At 45.7% G+C, this 20,839-nt stretch overlaps 1 pseudogene; it reads right to left on the reverse strand.

Annotated features, from left to right (window-relative positions):
- LOC117355289 overlaps window positions 1–20,839 on the reverse strand; it is a 75,566-nt pseudogene that overhangs the window by 24,411 nt on the left and 30,316 nt on the right.

Raw genomic sequence — 20,839 nt, forward strand, 5'->3', positions numbered from 1 at the left:
TCCTGCTGATAAAACCTCTACGGATACAACCCATCATTTGCCTTGCCTTGGAGGAAGCCTTTTCCACTTGATTGGCGGTTTTCATGTCATCACTAATGATTACTCCTAAATCCCGTTCTTCCGTGGTCCTAACTAAGGTCTCACCATTTAACGTGTAAGTCCTGCACAGATTTCTTTTACCCAGGTGCATCACTTTGCATTTTTTAGCATTGAAGTTGAGCTGCCAAGTCGATGACCATTGTTCTAATAGTAGTAGGTCCTGCGTCATACTGTCAGGCATAGTGCTTTTACCTACTATGTTGCACAGTTTGGCGTCATCGGCGAACAATGATATTTTTCCTCTGAGCCCTTGGGTCATATCACTTATGAATATGTTGAATAGGATTGGACCTAAGACCGAGCCTTGTGGCACTCCACTGGTCACATCTGATGTTTTGGATGGGGTACCATTTACCATCACTCTCTGAATTCTACCGCTCAGCCAATCTTTAACCCATGCAGCTAGTGTTTCCCCTAATCCCAGCGATTTCAACTTGTTCAATAACCTGCGGTGTGGGACGCTATCAAAAGCTTTGCTGAAGTCCAAATACACTACGTCCAGGGACTCCCCGGCATCCAGTTGTCTTGTTACCCAGTCGAAGAAGCTAATCAGATTTGATTGGTAGGACCTGCCCTTGGTAAATCCATGTTGATGGGGATCACGTAGATTTTCTTCATCCAGTATTGTATCAAGTTTCTGTTTGATCAGTGTTTCCATGAGCTTGCATACTATGGATGTGAGACTTACCGGTCTGTAATTTGCCGTCTCTGTCCTGCAGCCCTTTTTGTGGAGTGGAATAACGTTAGCTGTTTTCCAGTCCAAGGGGACTCTTCCCGTGCTTAGGGAGAGATTGAAGAGCACAGACAATGGTTCCGCCAGGACTTCACTCAACTCTCTGAGCACCCTGGGGTGTAGGTTGTCTGGTCCCATGGCTTTGTTCACTTTGAGTCTTGAAAGTTCGCAGTAGACGCTACTGGGCGTAAACTTGAAGTCTTGAAACGGGTCTTTCTGGCTTTCCCTTGTCTGTAAAAGTGGACCGGATCCCGGTGCCTCACAGGTGAAAACCGAGCAGAAGTATTCATTTAGTAGCTCGGCCTTAGTGGAATCCGATTCTGCATAATTCCCGTCCGATTTCCTGAGTCGTTCTATCCCATCTTTGTTTCTTTTCCTGTCACTAATATACCTAAAGAAGGATTTATCCCCTTTCTTAATGTTCCGCGCTAGATTCTCCTCTATTCGGAGCTTGGCCTCTCTGACTGCCTTCTTGACAGCTTTAGACCTGTCCTGATAGTCTTCTTTTGCCTCCTGCTTTCCTAAATGTTTGTAGGCGATAAATGCTTTTTTCTTCTCCTTAACGAGGTCCGAAATTTCAGTACTGAACCACTGGGGTCTCTTGTTTCTCCGACTTTTGCTGACCGTTTTTACATAGCGATTTGTTGCTTCATGCAGGGTGGATTTCAGAGTCGACCACATATTCTCCACGTTGTCGGTTTGTGCTTGGTTCTGCAGCTCCCGGTGGACAAAATCTCCCATGTGTTCGAAGTCTGTGCCTTTAAAGTTGAGGACTCTCGTCACTGTATTTGATCTAGAGAAACCCCATCTGAGGTTAAGCCATACCATGTTATGGTCGCTGGAGGCCAGCGTATCTCCTACCAATACTTCTGTGACGCTGTCTCCGTTGGTGAGTACCAGGTCTAGTATCGCCTGGTTTCTAGTGGGCTCCAGTACCATTTGTTTGAGTCGTGCTGCCTTTATGGAGGTTAATATTCTTCTGCTGCCAGAGGTAGTCGCAGAGAGTGTGTTCCAATCTGCATCGGGCATGTTGAAGTCTCCTAGTAGAACTGTGTCCCCGCGCAAAGTGATATTCTCTATATCCTCGATCAGTTTTATGTCCTTGTCTTCCTGTTGTCTAGGAGGTCTATATACCACACCAAGGTATAAGCATTTTTCGTTCCCTCTGGACGACATCGGCAATGAAAGCAGGGCCATTGGCACTGCCTATAGAAACAGGGAGACCAAAGCACGGAATTATTCAGGAGGTGTTTGGTTACTTCCCTGGCAAGTAAGGAAGGCTTTGACCCATCTAGTCAAGGTGTCTGTGAAGACTAGGAAGTTACTGAGGGAACGGGAAATGGGCATGTGGGTAAAATCTACAGACAGAACCTGCATCGGATATGTTCCAACAGGTTGGTATCCAAGAGGTGGCAGTCATCTGATTGGGAATTTTATTCTAGAAGCGACAACACACTGTGGGACCATATTCCGGACTAGCTGATCAAGGTGATTGATAAAGAAATGTCTCTTGAGAGTGAATTTTATAGCGGGTTCTCCAGAGTGTGCCAAATCATGGCATCTTGTGACAATCGTGAGGGCCAGGTGTTGAGGAATGAATATGAGGGTACCCACTGTGCTCGTGTTTGAAGTATCAGTGTGTGGGTCCAGACTGGCACTTGAATTGGCGCATTTTGTATCCACCCCCCTTTCAGGACAGACTGGCCCAAAATAATGCATGCCCAAGTCTGTTCCTGAGAAGTGTACTGGGGTGTAAGGGTGTCCAGAAAAGGAATGATTGTATACAGAGGAGCCGAAAGAGGGGGCAGAGACTGGCAGCTCGGGCTGTGCGGTCGGCAAGGGCATTGCCATGAGAGACAAGGTCCGTCACGCGTCTGTGCATAACAGAAACACGTGAGGGTAGTTGTACGGCCTCAAGAGGGTCAAGAATGAGGGGAGCATGATGGATCAGGCGGCCGGAGGCTGTAATGAAACCTCGATATTTCCAGATGGCCCTATGGGAATGCAAGGTAAAGAAAGCATATTTGGAGTCAGGGGTGCCCAACACGTTGATCGCGATCGACCAGTAGCTCAGGAAGGCAACTCGAGTCGATCGCACTCGTGTTGCCGTCCTGATCTACGGGCCGATCAGCCTTCCTCTCCAGTGTTCTCCCTAGGGCCTTTTAGCTGGGCGGTCCGCCCAGCTGTCATCTGCCGCTGCTGAACATTTAAAAAAAAAAACCAAAAAACCGGCTTGGAGATTTCAGTCCCTAGCGAACTTATGCTCCAGGCTCTAACGTGTGCGTGCAGGCTTCTCTTCTCTTCTCTCCGAAACCGGAAGTTATGTCCGGGGAGGGGGGGGAGAAGGGAAGCCTGCACGCACATGTTGAGAGCCCTGAAGCAAGCGTTCGCTACGGGCTAATGCGGGAGACAGGTTAGTGAAGCATTTGTTCTTGTTCCTGCCGGATCCTGCCTACTTTCTGTTTCCGCAAAGGCAGGACCCGGCAGCATTTCCCCCAATAGGTTGATCACGATCTTGGGCTGATCAGCCTTCCTCTTCCCGACGGCAGAATTGACGTCGGGAAGAGGAATGCTGGTTGGCCGAAGCAGGGAGAGCTTGGGGCCTGTTATTGGTGGCGTTTGGGTCCTGGTCCCCGATGGTAATGGCAGTGGCAGTGGCTTGGGGGATGGCAGGGAGAAAGAAAAAGGGCAGGCAGGGAGACAGAAGGAAAGAAGAGAAACAGAAAAAAATGAAAAGGAGGCAGAGAGAAAGAAAGGGCAGGGAAGAGGAAGGAAAAGTTGGGGGGAAGGAATGAGGTCTGGAGGAGAAGCATACAGGCTAAAAGAAGGGAAGAAAGATTGTATGCACAGTCAGAAGAAGAAAGTGCAACCAGAGACTCATGAAATCACCAGACAAGGTAGGGAAAATGGTTTTATTTTAAATTTAGTGATCAAAATGTGTCTGAATTTATATCTGCTGTCTATATTTTACACTAAGGTCCCCTTTTACTAAACCGCAATAGAGGTTTTTAGCGCAGGGAGCCTATGAGTGTCGAGAGCAGCGCTGGGCATTCAGTGCAGCTCCCTGCGCTAAAAACTGCTATCGTGGTTTAGTAAAAAGGGAGGGGGTATATTTGTCTATTTTTGTATGGTTGTTACTGAGGTGATAGTGCTTAGAGTCATCTGCTTTGACCTCTTTGAAAAACCCTGGAATAGGAATGATGATTAACATTTTCTATGCATACAGTGTGCTTTGTGTTTTTTTTTAATTTTATTGTTGGTAGATCATTTTGACTTGGTCATTTAAAAAGTAGCTCGCAAGCCCAAAAAGTGTGGGCACCCCTGGTGTAGATGTTGCAAGACTAAAGAAGCAGAATATCGCAGGGCAGAAGTGAGGGCATACAGCTCAGCTTCTTGGGCAGAAGTGCCAGAGGGCAGGGGCCTGAGTCAGAAGTTTTTGGAGGCAGCGAAAAGACCGCTCTTGAAGTTGGGTCCAGACAAAAGGGGCTGAGTCAGCGCCTTTGGTGGAATCATACAGAGGACGAGCAATAGGAGAGAAATCAGGGATCCAGATGGGACAGTATCCTGCAATACTGAGAAAGGTGCTCAGAGCCTTGCAGTTATCAGGGACAGGGAGACTACAGACAGCCTGGACCTGGGTGTGGGAAGGGACCTGGTACCCTGGGAAATATGAAAGCCAAGGTAGGTGACACAAGGAAGGCATACTTGAATTCAATGTAAATATGGCCACAGGAAAATTTAAAAGGCAGACCCACTATCTGAAAGACTCAGATAAATAATAATAATAACAGTTTATATACCGCAATACCGTGAAGTGCTATGCGGTTTACAAAAGATTAGAGAAGGTACAAAATAATTGAACTTAAGATGTCTACTAACACATAAGAATTGTTCTCAATCCCTAGTCTATATCAGGTTCCTACCCCAAAGAGCTGACTTGTAAAAATTAAGTAAAATGCAGTTCTGGATCCACCCACTAAGCAGGGTAGTCTGACACAAGCGCTCTCTAAAGCAGCAGTCCCTTCACTATCAGCTGACTGGCAAAAATATTTACTTCCATACAAAAGCATTCCTAAAAATTACATTCTTATTCCTAAAAGTTACATTTTTATACTAAGCTTACATGATTTATAAAAAGAAATACAAAACAAAGATTGGAATATTCAGTAAAACTTTGGATTGCAAATAACTTGGTTTGCAAGTGTTCTATAAGACAAGCAATGATTAAATTTTATATACCAGCAACGTCTTGCAATACACATACATACAGTATAGAAGCATCACATTTTCACAACTGAGCCAATGGTTCCTCTCTATATATAATAATAATAATAATAATAATAATAACTTTATTTTTCTATACCGCCATAGTCAGGCGACTTCTAGGCGGTTTACATTGCAAGAAGGCTGGACATTCAGCGAATAACAAGAGGTCTCAATACAATACAATAGGTCAACATATAATACAGTACAATGAGTCTATGTACAATACAGTACAATGTAATGCAACATGTCTAGATACAATACAATATAATAGATCTAAATACAATACAATACTTAAGTCTTGATAAGTCTTAATACAATACCGTACAATGGGTCTAAATATAATACAATAGTGTAGAAGGAAAGTCCTGTACAGATTGGTGTTCAGAGGGTAAAGAATATCTGAGAATTTTTTTTTTTTTTTTTTTTTTTTTTAATTTCCATTTGAATTGGAGTTCTAGGAACAGCGAATATATGAGTACATGAGGAGCTTCTTGCGGGAGAGAAAGAAAGGCATTTTCAGGGAGGGGAGTCCTAAAGAGGGAGGGGATAATTTTAGTCAGTGAATTTTGCGAATAGGGCGGTTTTGATTGATTTGCGGAATGCACTGTAAGACAGAAATGCAGTGACTGTTCCAAACGAGCAAGGGCTTGCAATACAAGTATGTATATTTTTGTACACGAGTGCCCTGGACTACAAGCATGCTTCTGGAACAAATTATGATCCCAAACCAAGGTTTTACTGTACTCACAAGTTTAAACAGTGTTCATTTTTATTTTTTTTTTTACAATCAACATGGGTCTCAGTAGAGACTTACTCCCCCTTCCTACAGAATTTCACAAAGGAGAGAGAGTTGCTTAAAGATCAAAGAGATCAAATTATAGATGTAGTCCTTTTCAGAATTTTTAAATTAGACAAATAACTTCTAAATTTGGACAAAGAACTTCTTTTTAGCATGGAATATAATTTCCAGAAATCATATTTTTCGTTTATATTTATTTCTGAATATATATAAACATTTTATAACATAGCCAAAAACTTCAAATGCAAAACCACTTATCTGTTTCAGGAGAAACCGCATTTGAAGTGCTAAACACTTCATGGCCCTTATCAGCACAAAAGGAAAAGTACTCTCCTCTCATGCTGTGAACAACTGACAGTTTAAACTTCACTGATACATTTGGACAGACAGAACTCATAAAGAACCCGGGATACTGCAGGACTTGGGAATCAGATGAAGGGAAGAATTTGACAAGGTGTGAAGCAAGGGCGGTGCTGAATAGAGTGGGGCTAATTTTAAAGCCCTGGGATAGACGGGTCCAGGTTACTTAGGAGCTATGTCCAGTGGAAGGGTTTTCCCATTGGAATGCAAAAATTGGCTGACTGGAAGAGGAACCGATAGCAAACGAATGCATAAAAACCTGACGAGTTATGTCCTTTTCCAGGGAGCCAGAGGGGGCCAGCCCACACCAAATATCGGCCATTCTAACTGGCACAGACAAATAAGGGTTGATTTGTTAAGTGTAATCAGAGATAAATCCCTTTTTAAAATTAGCTAACATATCAAGGGATCCCCCACAGGTAGACAGACATCCCCCCATTGTGCAATGGAGGACAAAAACACTTCCCTGAATTCCTGGCCCTGCCCGTCTCCGGACTAGGGAAACGCAGTACTAACAGGTCCACACTCGCTTCGTCCTCAAGGATGTCTCAGACACTCTCAAACACACAAAACAACAGATGTCAGTTCAGTTACTCAACCAGAAAATAACAGTTTCCTAGAATCCTTCCCCCACGACTTCAGCGACAGATCACGTGGCTTACTAGGCAGGAGACGAGAGACAGGATAGGGATGATCAGTTCCCACTTACCAGATGGTGGCCACTCCAGGACAGAATTAAACTGATTAAACTGATACAGATTCTTGTACTTTAAACTGAGACTAGATAAGTCAGTTGAAGCGGTCCAACGTCCTGAGGTCTGCCAACCCCCCAAAAGGAAGGCAGCCAGCTAAGCAGACACATCAGCCGTAGGACCAGAAACAAGTGACCAATCGAGTAACCAGTGGTCAAGAGACCTTCAAGTCCCTGTTCGGAAGCCAAATGAAAGGTCACTTGGACACACAAAGTCAGAGGCGTGAAGAAAGTACAAGAAATTTATTACGGTATACCGGACTCTAGTGCAGTTAATAGCCTGCCTACTAGTGTCAGAAACAGGAAATACACGGACTTTTATGCCCTTTTCGCAAACTAATATATGCAAAAACTACAATTTTCATTTGTTACTTCTATAACTTTCTACAATTATTATTGGTCCTAAGCCAGCACTTATGATAGGTTCAGGGGTACAACTTATAGTCCTATAGGAAACTAGCTCATTTCTTTGCTTATCTAAATCTTACAGGTCTAAATGCTACATGTACAGAAGGGCAGGGCACATCATGCCTCAAACTCTTATCTATTCAGCTTACAATGTGGTAAGGTAGGGACATACATTTTAGGCAGATGAAGTCAATAGATTGTAAACTTTCTTCAGCTATTTAGACCAGAACAATATTTTAAACAACAGTTAACAATTTCATGACCCTACACCACAACTGTACAATGTAATCTTCTGCAGCCAGGTTCTGACCATTTGGGCTACTCTGACCCTGCATTTTAGCTCTTCTTCAAGAAACAGAGAATAATCTATCTCTGATTTCAAAGGGGAAAAAACAGTAGGACACACAAGATGGTCTTATGGTCCCTCCCACTGTCAGCTTAAGATAGAGGTCAGTATTAGAGAGCTGCACGGGAACGGGGACGAAGGGAATCCCGCGGGACCCGCGGGCATCCCGCGGGTTCCCCCTTCGGGTCACGGGGATCCCGTGGGGACGCCCCTAGGGTCGCGGGGATCCCGTGGGGACGCCCTCTAGGGTCGCGGGGATCCCGTGGGGACGCCTCCGAGGGTCGCGGGGTTCCTGCGGGGCTGGATGTACTCAGTCGCGCAGCTCTTCTTCTCCCTACCTTCTCTGCTTGCAGCACAGAGCCGAACGGAAGTCTTCCCGACGTCAGCGCTGACGTCGGGAAGACTTCCGTTTGGCTATGTGCTGCAGGCAGTGCAGGTAAGGAGGAGAGTAGCCTCGCGGTTTGAGTGGCTACCAAGGGAGGGGGGCGGTCCGCCACGCCCCGCCCCACCCCGGTTGCAGCACAGCCGGCCAGGTCCCCTTACTTTTGTGGCACTTCTCCGACCGACCGACAACAGCCCCGGTCCGACAATCCTCCCTGCCCTGTAGCCGCGAATCTAAATTATCTTCTTACAGCAGCTGTAATAAGGTAATTTAGATTCGCAGTTAAGGGCAGGGAGATTTGTCGGACCGGGGCTGTTGTCGGTCGGTCGGGGAAGTGCCACAAAAGTAAGGGGACCTGGCCGGCTGTGCTGCACCCGGGGCAGTAGAAAAGGAGGGGGGAGAAGGACGCTGAAAGACAATGGGGAAGACGGGAGGGGGGGAAGGACTCTGAAAGCACTTGAAGACAGAGGAGGGAGAAGGACGCTGAAAGCACATGGGGAATACAAAGGGGTGGAGAAGGACGCTGAAAGGCCATGGGAAGGGCGGGGGGGAGTACTCTGAAAGCACTTGTGGAAGACAGAGGGGGGAGAAGGATGCTGAAAGCACATGGGGAAGACAAAGGGGTGGAGAAGGACGCTGAAAGGACATGGGGAAGACGGAGGGGTGGAGAAGGACGCTGAAAGGCCATGGGGAAGACAGAGAGGGAGAAGGATGCTGAAAGGCCATGGGAAGGGCGGGGGGGAGGACTCTGAAAGCACTTGTGGAAGACAGAGGGGGGAGAAGGATGCTGAAAGCACATGGGGAAGACAAAGGGGTGGAGAAGGACGCTGAAAGGACATGGGGAAGACGGGGGGGGGTGGAGAAGGACGCTGAAAGGCCATGGGGAAGACAGAGAGGGAGAAGGACGCTGAAAGGACATGTGGAAGACAGAGGGGGGAGAAGGACGCTGACAGGACATGGGGAAGATGGGGGGAGAAGGACGCTGAAAGGAAATGGGGAAGAGAGAGTAGGGAGAAGACGCTGGCAGGGAAGAAGACAGATGCCAGACTATGGGAGGAGCGGAGAGAAGAAGATGGGTGCCAGACCAATTTGAAAGGGGGGGGAGAGGCACAGTAACAGAGCAAATGGAAGATGCAGAAGGAAGAGAGACAGTGGATGGAAGGAATTGAATGAGAACATGAGGAAAGCAGAAACCAGGCAACAAAGGTAGGAAAAGAATTATATTTCTTTTTTTATTTTGCTTCAGGATAAAGTAGTATATTAGTTGTGTTGATAAAAATTTATAAACATTAGAGGCTCTGGTAGAAACCCGTTTGCAAAGTATGTATTCTTCCCAATTAATATTTTCAAATTAATAAAGTCTTTTTGCTTATTTGTAAATGGGTTTCTACCAGAGCCTTTAATTCAGTAGCATAATTAAATGAAATAACTATTTCTGAAGTTTATAGGGACGGGCGGGGACGGAGGTGATTCCTCGCGGGGACGGGTGGGATTTCTGTCCCCGCGCAACTCTCTAGTCAGTATAGGGAGATCCAGATCACATTTGGAAGTTTCTGGAGCAAAGGAAGTGCAGAAAAAATGTCTCCTTACCTAGGGAGATCAGAGTCTCATAATTCTCCTTCATCACCTCCCTGTAAAGCTCCTTCTGCCCTTCATCTAAATATTCCCACTCCTCCTGGGAAAAAGAGACAGCCACGTCCTCAAACTTCAGCTGCATCTGAAACACAAACCAGGAACACCCTCAGCCCTTCAGCATCACCATCAGACATTATTGTAGACCTGGCGCAGGTAAGTTGCTTAGTGTACATGTGGATGGAGCGTGGAAGTGGCGCCAAGTGACCTAGTGGAATTGATCAAATCACATGGAATGAGAGACTGGATTGTTCTGTTGGACCATGAGGTGAGGAGAGGCTGAATGGAAGCCCAGGGCAGCCCCTTAAGCCTCCAAACGAAGTCATTCCAAGTCCCCTCCCCTCCCCCTGCCAGGAAAAGTGGGGGTGGGGGAGGGGGAGCTCCTACCTGAGCAGAAGCTCCTGCAGCCATTTCCCTCTTGGGGCTGGGAAGAGAGAGAAGAGCACAAGATGGACGACTCGCTTTCCTTCTGGCCACAAAGACTTTTCCCGCCCTCAGGGAAATTCTAGCAATGAGCATTCTGACCAATCAGCAGCGGATGAAACTGAAACTCCTCCTCTTTTCTCCCTTCTCCGTGCTAGGGGGCGGACCCTTCTACTCCTCTTCCCGCCCCATGGACCATTCTGACCAATCAGCGCTAAAAGGGGCAGAGCCAGAAGCAAAGAGCGTCTCTCAGCCTTCGTTGTGAAGCTCCGCCCTCTCCCTTGTGACGTCACCCGCCTTCCAGCTCGCATACTTGCTTTCCCTGGCAGCGCTGGCTCCTGAGCTAGGACAAAGCTCAAACTCCTCCTCCTTTTCTCCCTTAGTCTTGCTAGGGGCGGCCCATTCTGACCAATCAGCACTAAAAGGGGCAGAGCCAAAAACAAAGAGCGTCTCTCAGCCCTCGTTGTGAAGCTCCGCCCTCTCCCTTGTGACGTCACCAGCTCCTCCCCCCAATTCCTTTCTAACCCTGAGGGGGGAAATTTCCCCCAGCAAGCACTGCGGCAGCTCCCAACTTGGGCTCCTGGGGCTGAGCAAAGCCTAATCCTGCTCTGGGCCAGTGAAGTGTCTCTCCCTCTCCTCTGGCTCAGGGAACCCCCTGAAAGCCCAGACCCAGCCCTTGGCCCAACCAATGAAGGGTTCAGCCAACACTCTCCCGCCTTAAAAGTCAACCTTCATGGCAAAGGAGCCATCTTTTTTTGTGTGCAGAGAAACCATAACAACATATCATGAAATAGAAACACAGCTTCCAACAAAACAGTAGAATGCTGATAGGTAACAGAGGGTGGTGGTTAATGGAAGTTGCTCGAAGGAAGGAAAGGTGACTAGTGGAGTCCCTCAGGGTTCGGTGCTGGGGCCGATCCTGTTCAATATGTTTGTGAGTGACATTGCTGAAGGGTTAGAAGGAAAAGTGTGCCTTTTTGCAGATGATACCAAGATTTGTAACAAAGTAGACACCGAAGAGGGAGTGGAAAATATGAAAAAGGATCTGCAAAAGTTAGAGGAATGGTCTAATGCCTGGCAATTAAAATTCAATGCAAAGAAATGCAGAGTAATGCATTTGGGGATTAATAATAGGAAGGAACCGTATATGCTGGGAGGAGAGAAGCTGATATGCACGGACGGGGAGAGGGACCTTGGGGGTGATAGTGTCCAAAGATCTAAAGGCGAAAAAACTGTGACAAGGCAGTGGCTGCTGCCAGAAGGATGCTGGGCTGTATAAAGAGAGGCGTAGTCAGTGGAAGGAAGAAGGTGTTGATGCCCCTGAACAGGTCATTGGTAAAGCCCCACTTGGAGTATTGTGTTCAGTTTGGAGACTGTATCTGGCGAAGGATGTAAGAAGACTTGAGGCGGTCCAGAGGAGGGTGACGAAAATGATAGGAGGCTTGCGCCAGAAAATGTATGAGGAGAGACTGGAAGCCCTGAATATGTATACCCTAGAGCAGGGGTGCCCAAACTTTTTGGGCTTGCGAGCTACTTTTAAAATGACCAAGTCAAAATGATCTACCAACAATAAAATTTTTAAAAAACACAACTCACACTGTACTCATAGAATTGTTAATTATCATTCCTATTCCGGGGTTTTTTCAAAGAGGTCAAAGCAGATGACTCTATGCACTGTCACCTCAGTAACAACCATACAAAAATAGACAAATACCCACCCCCTCCCTTTTTATTAAACCACGATAGCAGTTTTTATCGCAGGGAGCTGCGCTGAATGCCCAGCGCTACTCTCGACGCTCATAGGCTCCCTGCGCTAAAAACCTCTATTGCGGTTTAGTAAAAGGGGCCAATATTGTAAAATATAGACAGCAGATATAAATTCAGACACATTTTGATCACTAAATTTAAAATAAAATAAAATCATTTTTCCTACCTTGTCTGGTGATTACATGAGTCTCTGGTTGCACTTTCTTCTTCTGACTGTGCATCCAATCTTTCTTCCCTTCTTTTAGCCTGTATGCTTCCTCTCCTCCTGACCTCATTCCCCCCTCCCCCATTTTCTTCTTCTCTCCCTGCCCTTTCTTTCTCTGTTCATGCCCCCTTTCTTTTTTTCTGTTTCTCTTCTTTCCTTCTGATTCCCTGCCTGCCCTCTTTCTCCCTCCCTGCCCTCCCCCAAGCCACTGCCACTGCCGCTGCCATCAGATAACAGGCCCCCAAAGCCGCCCGCCGTCGGCCAAGCTCTCCTTGCTTTGGGCCCACCAGCATTCCTCAACCCGACATCAATTTTGCCATCGGAGAGGAAGTTCTGCTGGCCAGAACTTCCTCTCCGACGGCAGAATTGACGTCGGGGAGAGGAAGACTGATCGGCCCAAGATCGACCTATTGGGAGAAATGCTGCCGGGTCCTGCCTTTGAGGAAACAGAAAGTAGGCAGGACCTGGCAGCAAGAAGAGCTAATCACAAGCTTCACTGACCTGTCTCCCGCTTTAGCCCGCGAACGGGGCTCTAACATGTGTGTGCCGGCTTCCCTTTTCTCCCCCCCCCCCCAACATAACTTCCGGTTTCAGAGGGAAGCCGGTACAAGCACACATTAGCCCACGGAGCATAAATTCTCCAAGCCGTTTTTTTTTTTTTAATGTTGAGCAGCGGAGGCAGCAGCAGAATTCAGGAGCAGGCCAGTCAGGAGGGGAAAAAAGAGAAGGGAAGAAGGGAACCCGCTCTGCGATCGACTGGGGTCGCCTGAGCGAGCGAGCTGTCGATCGCGATCGACGTGTTGGGCACCCCTGTCCTAGAGGAAAGGAGGGACAGGGGAGATATGATTCAGACGTTCAAATACTTGAAGGGTATTAACATAGAACAAAATCTTTTCCAGAGAAAGGAAAATGGTAAAACCAGAGGACATAATTTGAATTGAGGGGTGGTAGATTCAAAGGCAATGTTAGGAAATTCTACTTTACAGAAAGGGTGGTGGATGCCTGGAATGCGCTCCCGAGAGAGATGGTGGAGAGGAAAACTGTGACTGAGTTCAAAGAAGCGTAAGATGAACACAGAAGATCTAGAATCAGAAAATAATATTAAAAATTACATAGTAACATAGTAGATGACAGACTTGCATGGTCTGTGTCTGTATATGGCCGTTTGGTGGAGGATGGGCTGGGGAGGGCTTCAATGACTGGGAGGGTGTAGATGGGCTGGAGTAGGTTTTAACGGAGATTTCTGCAGTTGGAACCCAAGCACAGTACTGGGTAAAGCTTTGGATTCTTGCCCAGAAATAGCTAAGAAAAAAAAATTTAAAAATTTAAATTGAATCAGGTTGAGCAGACTGGATGGACCATTCGGATCTTTATCTGCCGTCATCTACTATGTTCTCCAATGGGAAAGAAGCATTTCTTAAACATGCAGTTGCTAACAAAAATAACAACCTATGTATTGTTTATTCAAAGCTTCTATACTGCTACTAGTGACTGGGGAGTCAATTCAGAGCGGTTTACACGCGCTTCTGTAATGGTGTTACAATACAGAGTTAGCGTTTTCTGAGATGGTTTTCAAACAACGTCAAGAATGAAATAGACAAGGCTTTAAACTGAGGAGAAGGGGAAAGCCGAGAGACGATCTAACAACGACGCTTCGGACAAGAGTATCAAATGAAGATACTGAGCGGGGGAAAAAGTAGAGAGAGACTTAAGGACGAGCAGGAAAAATGTGAAAAAGGACCAAAGGATGAAATACAGGGGTACAAGGAACAAGTGAAACTAGAGAGCAAAAAGAAGAACGAACAGCAGGAGATAGAGGAACATGTGAAATTGGGGAAGCAGGCTGAGGACGGGGAAGGCATGCCGCAGGAGGAAGAACAAAGTGTACCTCAGGAGCCGACAGCCCACAAGGGGATCGGAGGGAACACCAAACCACGAGAAAAACTAGCAGGGAAAGCAAACAACCGGGACCTGAATTGCTTATACACAAATGCAAGGAGTCTAAGAACCAAAATGGGAGAGCTAGAAGTCATAGTCAACAAAGAGGACCTAGACATAATTGGAGTCACAGAAACATGGTAGTCTGAGGACAACAAATGGGATGTGGTCCTACCAGGGTACAACTCTACAGGAGAAGGGTGGAGGAATAGCGCTATACATAAGAGACTCCATTCACTCGACCAGGATGGAAACAGCAATAAAGGCGGACGGTTTGGAATCACTATGGGTTAAGTTACCAGGAAGAAATGGGGCTGACATAAAACTGGGACTGTACTATCGCCCCACCAGGACAACCAGAAGCCGAAGACCAGGACCTGGAGGCTGAATTGAGGCAGCAATGCAAAAGCGGAAGTGTGGTGGTGATGGGGGATTTCAACTACCCTGGGATAGACTGGAGCATTGGACACTCCAACTGTGCGAGGGAAACAAAATTCCTGGAGGCTGTGAGGGACTGTTTCATGGAACAGATGGTCACGGAACCGACGCGAGGAGATGCCACTCTCGACCTAATCCTCAATGGACTAGAGGGACCCGCATATGAGGTGGTAGTAATAGCACCACTGGGAAACAGTGATCACAACATGATCCAGTGCAAATTAGAAGTAAGAACATCAAAGGTAAAGAGAACCACGACGACAGCTCTCAATTTCAGAAAAGGGAACTACGACACTATGAGGAAAATGGTGGGAAAGAAACTCAGAAGTGGCTCAGGGAAGCTGGAGACCGTTGAAAAGACCTGGTCCATACTCAAGGACACGGTGCACAAGGCACAAAACCCGTATGTCCCCAGGTTTAGGAAAGGGTGCAAAAAGAATCAAACAAAAACCCCGGTGTGAATAACAGATGCAGTGAAAAAGGCGATAGGGGACAAGAAAATATCGTTCAGAAAATGGAAGAAGGACCAGACTGAAGACAACCAGAAGGAACACATAAAACACCAACGGGAATGTCACCGAGTGGTTAGTGAAGAAAAAAGAGAATATGAAGAGAGGCTGGCGAGGGAAGCGAGAAACTTCAAACCGTTCTTCAGGTATGTAAAGGGAAAGCAACCGGCAAGGGAGGAAGTGGGACCGTTGGATGATGGAGACAGAAAAGGAGTGGTAAAGGAGGAAAAAGAGGTAGCCGACAGGTTAAACAAGTTCTTCTCGTAGGTTTTCACGAGCAAGGACACATCCAATGTTCCGGAGCCCATGAAAAACTGGAGCAAATAGAGGTAAGCCAAGATGATGTCCTCCGACAGATAGACAGATTGAAGAGCGACAAATCACCAGGCCCGGACGGAATCCACCCAACGGTACTAACAGAACTGAGAAACGAAATAGCGGAAACACTCCAGCAAATATATAACCTATCCTTAAAAACTGGCGAGATCCCAGAGGACTGGAAAATAGCAAATGTCACGCCTATTTTCAAGAAGGGATCGAGGGGTGACCCAGGAAACAACAGGCCGGTGAGCTTGACCTCGGTTCCGGGAAAGATGATGGAAGCACTGGTTAAGGACAGCATCTGCGAGCACATAGAAAACAATGGACAGCTGAGGGCGAGCCAGCATTGCTTCTGCAAGGGAAGGTCATGCCTCACAAACTTTGCTGCATTTCTTTGAAAGGATTAACAGCCAGAGGGACAAAGGGGAATCCATTGACATCATTTACCTTGACTTCCAAAAGGCCTTCAACAAGGTACCCCATGAACGGCTGCTCAAGAAGCTGGGGAACCACGGGGTGAAAGGGGATGTCTATTGATGGATTAAACACTGGTTGGAGGGCAAGAAACAGAGGGTTGGAGTGAAGGGCCAATACTCAGACTGGCGATGGGTCACGAGCAGAGTTCCGCAGGGGTCGGTACTGGGACTGCTCCTGTTCAATATCTTCATAAACGACCTGGAGACGGGGACGAAATGTGAGGTTATTAAATTTGCAGATGACACCAAACTCTGCAGTAGGGTTAGAACCACGGAAGACTGTGAAGACCTGCAAAGGACCTGGCGAGACTGGAAGAATGGGCAAAAAAGTGGCAAATGAGCTTCAATGTAGAGAAATGCAAGGTCATGCATGTAAGGAAAAATAACCCGATGTTCAGCTACAAAATGGGGGGATCACTGCTAGGGGTAAGTAACCTTGATAGAGACCTAGGTGTGTTGGTGGATACAACAATGAAAGCATCGGCACAATGTGCAGCAGCTTCCAAGAAAGCAAACAGAATGTTGGGTATCATCAAAAAGGGTATCACGACCAGAACAAAGGAAGTCATCATGCCACTGTATCGGGCAATGGTGCACCCGCATCTGGAGTACTGTGTCCAGTACTGGTCACCATACCTCAGGAAGGACATGGCAATACTTGAGGGAGTTCAGAGAAGGGCAACTAAATTGATAAAAGGAATGGAAAACCTGTCTTATGCTGACAGGTTAGAAAAGCTGGGGGCTCTTCTCCCTGGAGAAGCGAAGACTTAGAGGAGACATGATAGAAACCTTCAAAATCCTGAAAGGCATAGAGAAGGTAGACAGGGACAGATTCTTCAGACTGTGGGGAACCGCAAGTACAAGGGGCACTCAGAGAAATTGAAAGGGGACAAGTTTAGAACAAATGCTAGGAAGTTCTTCTTTACCCAGAGGGTGGTGGACACATGGAACGCGCTCCCGGAGATTGTGATAGGGCAGGGCACGCTACGGGGGTTCAAGGAAGGTTTAGATAAATTCCTGAAGGATAAGGGGATTGAGGGGTTCAGATAGAATTAAAGGGTACAGATAGATTTAGAGATAGGTTATAGGAAAAGGCAGGAACCACTTAACAGGTCGTGGACCTGATGGGCCGCCGTGGGTGCGGACTGCTGGGCGCGAAGGACCTCTGGTCTGACCCAGCGGAGGCAACTCTTATGTTCTTATGTAATACAGACACATTCATACCCTAGTCAATCATCCTACGTATTTACACATAAAATACTGGTATCGTGTACTATGTTCATACTAAATCCTACTTATTTGCACACATTTCTATTCTATTTATATTTCTTTAATTTTCTATACCGTTCTCCAGGGAAGCTCAGAATGGTTTACATTAATTTATTCAGGTACTCAAGCATTTTTCCCTGTCTGTCCCAGCTGGCTCACAATCTATATAATGTATATGGGGCAATGGGGGGGGGATTAAGTGGGAGATGCAGTAATACCGACTGGATGGCTGGTGGCCGATTCTCTGGTCAATTGTGGAACAGCGATTGATGGGCAGGAGTAGCGTGGGTTTGAACCTACAATTTCAAGGTGCTGATGCTGTAGTTTTAACCACTGTGCCATACTTTCCTCATGCTCCATGTCGTGTTTTATGTTGCTTTATTAGTTAAAGCAGTCTATGAAGAGGAGGGTCTTTATCCCTTTCTTGAACTTTCCAGTGACGTTTCCTAGTTTTAATTCCTTCGGAAGTTCCACCACATTGAAGCTATCACTGAGAACATTTTTGTCCTGATGCTTTTTATCTCATGTCTCTGAAGGAGGGTATTTCCAACAGAGATTCTTGGCTCAAGCGTAGGACGTGTGCTGGTGTATGGTATTGTGTCTTGCTGCTAGTTATTGCCATTCTGAGATAAAGATCTTGAATTTCACCCTGCTTTCAATCAGGAGTAGCGGGGTGGCACTCGTCCGCCTCCATTTTCACAGCAGAAATCTTGCTGCTGCGTTTTGTACCATTTGAATCTGCTTGATCCTGTACTTTGGAATGCTCAGCAGGATCACGTTGCAGTAGTCTAAGATTGAGAGTACCAAGGCTGTTATTACGTTGAATATCGCTTGATGAGAGAGATAAGGTTTAAGTCTTCTAAAGCAGTAGAGCTTGCCATAAGCATTTTCACATTTACAAACTCTCTTTCGACTGGCAAAATATTTGTACATCTCTAAATGTTAAGATCCTCCGTGCTGGTAGGAATCTGATCTATTGGTGGAGATAGCCCAAAAGACGATTCTCCTGCCCAAGGAAGTAGCTTAAGAAACCTCTGATGATGTCACTCTGGGATTCCATTGAATGCACCATTCAGAGAGCTTCTAGCTGGGGCTCATGCATTGTAACTCTTCCAGAAGGTGCTGGAAACTCAAAGACTGAGCTTCCAACTGCCTTCTGCATGCTGTTTACTGTTTAAACACAGTGCATATCAAATTTCACCTTTCATCCCCTTTACACAGGCAGCACTAAAATTCGTATCTCCTGGTGCATGGATTTCCCCCCAGGCTACATCAGAGAAAATCATTTGGGATGTCCTCATCCAATGCTCCAACCTCTATCAGGAAAGCAAAACCTCTTAAGAGCTATCGGAACGGGCAAATAAATGCTGAAAAGCATGCATGCAGCACAATGGGTGGCCAGTCGAAACCACCACATGATGAGCCCAACAGATAAAACTGAAATTCAAATGGCAAAAATCTTCCAACTAAATACACGCTCTCTGACATAATTTCACAGACGCTGTGTCCCCTGTGTTAGTACATTTTACGGGTGTCTACCCTATCAAACTAATTTAACACATTCTTTGTCGCCCTGATTTAGAAGAAACACCAACAAAGTTAAGGTCAACCCTGTACATTTGTTTCCTGGAATAAACCCCAAATCATAGAGCACACACTTTATCAAGATGGTAATACTGTACATTTCATCTGGCAAGGCCTATTCACTAGTTCAAATCTTGTTTTCTCTATAGGTGAACACACCCAGGGCTCCAAAGTTGTTTAGAAAGGTGGCAGCTTGTTGCTAACCACTAGCAAATTAAGGATTAGGGTAGCAGCGTGTACATATACATTTGCCAGACACTACAAATGTAGAGGAAGGTGGCAGCGTTGTTGAAAGTTGAGTGAATCTTTTATTACACTCAGTACATGTAAAGGCTTTGTTGCCTGTGTGGATCCTCTCATGAATTTTTAGATCTGAAAACCAAGTTAAGCTTTTATTACACTCAGTACATGTAAATGGTTTGTGCCCTGTGTGGATCCTCTTGTGAATTTTTAGATCTGAAAGCCGAGTGAAGCTTTTATTAAACTCAGTACATGTTAATGGTTTGTGCCGTGTGGATGCTCTGGTGAGTTTTTCGAGCTGAAAGCTGAGTGAAGCATTTATTACACTCTGTACATGTGTATGGTTTGTGCCCTGTATGGATCATTTTGTGTCTTTTTAGATTTGAAAGCCGAGTGAAGCATTTATTACACTCAGTACATGTAAATGGTTTGTGCCCTGTGTGAATCATTTTGTGACTTTTCAGATGTGAAAACTGAGCGAAACTTTTATTACACTCAGTACATGTAAATGGTTTGTGCCCTGTGTGGATCATTTTGTGACTTTTTAGATGTGAAAGCTGAGTGAAGCTTTTATTACACTCAGTACATGTAAATGGTTTGTGCCCTGTGTGGATCCTCTCGTGAATTTTTAGATTTGAAAGCCATGTGAACCTTTTCTTACACTCAGTACATGTCCTGTGTGGATCCTCTCGTGAATTTTTAGATTTGAAAGCCGAGGGAAGCTTTTCTTACACTCAGTACATGCATATGGTTTGTGCCCTATGTGGATCATCTCGTGAATTTTTAGATGTGAAGGCTTAGCAAAGCTTTTCTTACACTCAGTACATGCATATGGTTTGTGTCCTGTGTGGATCATCTCGTGAATTTTTAGATCTGAAAGCTGAGTGAAGCTTTTTTTACACTCAGTACATGCATATGGTTTGTGCCCTGTGTGGATCCTCTCGTGAATTTTTAGATTTGAAAGCCAAGGGAAGCTTTTCTTACACTCAGTACATGCATATGGTTTGTGTCCTGTGTGGATCCTCTCGTGAATTTTTAGATGTGAAGGCTTAGCAAAGCTTTTCTTACACTCAGTACATGCATATGGTTTGTGTCCTGTGTGGATCATCTCGTGAATTTTTAGATCTGAAAGCTGAGTGAAGCTTTTTTTACACTCAGTACATGCATATGGTTTGTGCCCTGTGTGGATCCTCTCGTGAATTTTTAGATTTGAAAGCTGAGTGAAGCTTTTTTTACACTCAGTACATGCATATGGTTTGTGCCCTGTGTGGATCCTCTCGTGAATTTTTAGATTTGAAAGCCAAGGGAAGCTTTTCTTACACTCAGTACATGCATATGGTTTGTGCCCTGTGTGGATCATCTCGTGAATTTTTAGATCTGAAAGCCGAGGGAAGCTTTTCTTACACTCAGTACATGCATATGGTTTGTGCCCTGTGTGGATCATCTCGTGAATTTTTAGATGTGAAGGCTTAGCAAAGCTTTTCTTACACTCAGTACATGTATATGGTTTGTGTCCTGTGTGGATCATCTCGTGAATTTTTAGAACTGAAAGCTGAGTGAAGCTTTTCTTACACTCAGTACATGTATATGGCTTGTGCCCTGTGTGGATCCTCTCGTGAATTTTTAGATTTGAAAGCCGAGTGAAGCTTTTCTTACACTCAGTACATGTATATGGTTTGTGTCCTGTGTGGATCCTCTCGTGAATTTTTAGATATGAAAGCTGAGTGAAGCTTTTCTTACACTCAGTACATGTATATGGTTTGTGTCCTGTGTGGATCCTCTCATGAATTTTTAGATCTGAAAGCTGAGTGAAGCTTTTCTTACACTCAGTACATGCATATGGTTTGTGCCCTGTGTGGATCCTCTCGTGAATTTTTAGATTTGAAAGCCAAG

Source organism: Geotrypetes seraphini, chromosome 2 (assembly GCF_902459505.1).
Source record: "Geotrypetes seraphini chromosome 2, aGeoSer1.1, whole genome shotgun sequence".
NCBI lineage: Eukaryota > Metazoa > Chordata > Amphibia > Gymnophiona > Dermophiidae > Geotrypetes > Geotrypetes seraphini.